This window comes from Nicotiana sylvestris, chromosome 10, assembly GCF_000393655.2.
Source record: "Nicotiana sylvestris chromosome 10, ASM39365v2, whole genome shotgun sequence".
NCBI lineage: Eukaryota > Viridiplantae > Streptophyta > Magnoliopsida > Solanales > Solanaceae > Nicotiana > Nicotiana sylvestris.
The window spans coordinates 789,995-792,932 of NC_091066.1; positions in this window are offsets into that span (position 1 = coordinate 789,995).

A 2,938-nucleotide genomic window follows, 5' to 3' on the forward strand; every position below is an offset into this window, starting at 1 on the left:
AGTCCATCTACATTGGGCACACATATCCAGCCCTACATCCTCAACACCCCATCATCACCAATAGTCACATCTCTGGCATCATCGTGCTGAACTCTGTCCTTAAGGACAAGCTAATGAGGATCATCATACTGCCGCTCTATGATGCGATTATATAAGGAAGACCGAGAAATCACACAAGCCAATACCCGACTGGGCTCCGTAATATCCAACCTCACGAACCAATTGGCTAAGGCCTGAACATCAACTGCAAGAGGTCTCTCCCCAACTGGAATATATGCCAAACTCCCCATACTTACCGCCTTCCGGCTCAAAGAATCGACCACCACATTGGCTTTCCTCGGATGGTACAAAATAGTAATATCATAATCTTTTAGCAACTCCAACCATCTCCGCTGCCTCAAATTGAGATCCTTCTGCTTGAACAAGTGCTGGAGGCTACGATGATCAGTAAACACCTCACAAGGCACATCATACAAATAATGCCTCTAAATCTTCAATGCATGAACAATGGCAGTCAACTCCAAATTATGAACAAGGTAGTTTTTCTCATGGGGCTTCAACTGGCGAGAAACATAAGCAATAACTCTACCCTCCTGCATCAATACACACCCAAAACCAACTCTCGAAGCATCGCAAAACATTGTATATGAACCTGAAGCTGATGGCAAAAGTAACACTGAAGCCGTGGCCAAGGCTGTCTTGAGCTTCTGAAAGCTCTCATCACACTCATCCGACCACCTGAATGGAGCACCCTTTTGAGTCAACTTGGTCAAGGGCGATGCAATAGATGAAAATCACTGAACAAACCAGCGGTAATAACCCACCAAACCAAGAAAACTGCGAATCTCTATAGCTGAGGACGGTCTGGGCCAACTCTGAACCGCCTCTATCTTCTTCGGATTGACCTGAATGCCATCGCTGGACACCACGTGCCCCAAAAAAGCCACCGAACTGTGCCAGAACTCACATTTGGAGAACTTTGCATAAAGCTTCTCCTCTCTCAACCTTTGCAACACAACTCTCAAATGCTTCGCGTGCTCCTCCTGACTACACGAGTACACCAGAATATCATCAATGAAAACAATCACGAATGAATCAAGATAAGGCCGAAACACACTGTTCATCAAATGCATGAACGCTGCCTGGTCATTGGTCAGCCCGAAAGATATAACAAGGAACTCATAATGACCGTATCTGGTCCTAAAAGCTGTCTTAAGAATATCCAATTCCCTGATCTTCAACTGGTGATAACCTGAACGGAGATCAATCTTGGAGAACACTCTCGCTCCCTGAAGCTAGTAAAATAAATCATCGATACGAGGCAAAGAATACTTGTTCTTGATTGTTACTTTTTTCAACTGCCTGTAATCAATGCACATCCTCAACGTGCCATCCTTCTTCTTCACAAATAGAACAGGCGCACCCTAGGGCGACACACTAGGCTGAATGAACCCCTTATCAAGGAGTTCCTGAAGCTGATCCTTCAACTCTTTCAACTTCACTGGTGCCATACGATATGGTGGAATAGAAATGAGTTGAGTGCCCGACACCAGATAAATACCAAAATCAATATCCCTGTCCGGTGGCATGCCCAACAGGTCTGCAGGAAATACATTAGGAAAATCACTCACAACAGGAACAGAATCAATATTGGGAGTCTCTGCACCGACTTCCCTCACAAATGCTAAGTATGAAAAACAACCCTTCCCAACCATACGCTGGGCCTTCAAGAACGAAATCACCCTACTAGGGACAAAATTAGTCGAACCTCACCACTCAATCCGTGGCACACCCAGCATAGCCAATGTCACTGTCTTAGCATGATAGTCCAAAATAACACGACACAGAGATAGCCAATCCATGCCCAATATAACATCAAAGTCTACCATACATAACAACAACAGATCCACTCGAGTCTCCAAACCCCCAATAGTCACCACACACGACCGGTATACATAGTTTACAACAACAGTATCGCCCATCAGAGTAGATACACGAATAGATAAAATAAGAGACTCACGAGGTGTATCCAAATAACGAGCAAAGTATGATGACACATAAGAATAAGTGGAACCGGGATCAAATAATATACAGGTATCTCTATTGCAGACTGAGACAATACCTGTAATCACAACATCTGAAGCAATAGCATCGGGTCTAGCTGGGAGTGCATAGAAATGGGCCTGACCACCGCCTGATCGACCTCCCCCTCTAGGGTGACCCCTATCTAACTGACCTCCACCCCTAGCTGGGTGGGTGGGTGGTGGTGAAGTAATAGGCGCTGAAGCCGATGACTGACTCCTCTGCTGAGATAAACCCCCAAGACGATGAGGACACTTCCTTCACATATGACCCATCTCTCCACACTCATAGCAACTCTCGAGTGCTATAGACGAGGATTGAAGGGAACCCCTAGCACCGGAATGAGTAGCAGATGCACCTGGCATAAAAGAGCCCTGAACTGATGGAGCACGGGACGAACTCTGAGCTGGAAGAGCTATAAGTGAGGACTGGCCTTGATGAGAACTGTGAGAACCAAGACCCGATGACGCCCCATGATAACCTGGGCGAGCTGGCTAAACATGCATGAATGGACGACCTCTTCCGTGCTGAAACTGACCCTTCGAAGGAGCACCACCATAACTACCAGATCCTCGAGGCCTTTTGGCCTCCCTCTCATCTCGCTCCTGGAGACGAACTGACTCAATCTCACGAGCAATGTCTACAAACTCCTCAAAAGTAGCACGAGACATCCTCTCCCTGGTCATGAGAGTACGAAACTGATAAGTAAGGCCATCCACGAACTATCCTAATCCTCTCTCTATATGTCGAAACCAACCAAACAACATGATGAGCTAACTCTGAGAACCTCATCTCATACTGCATCACAGTCAAATCTCCCTAACACAACCACTCAAACTGCCTATGCAGCTCCTCT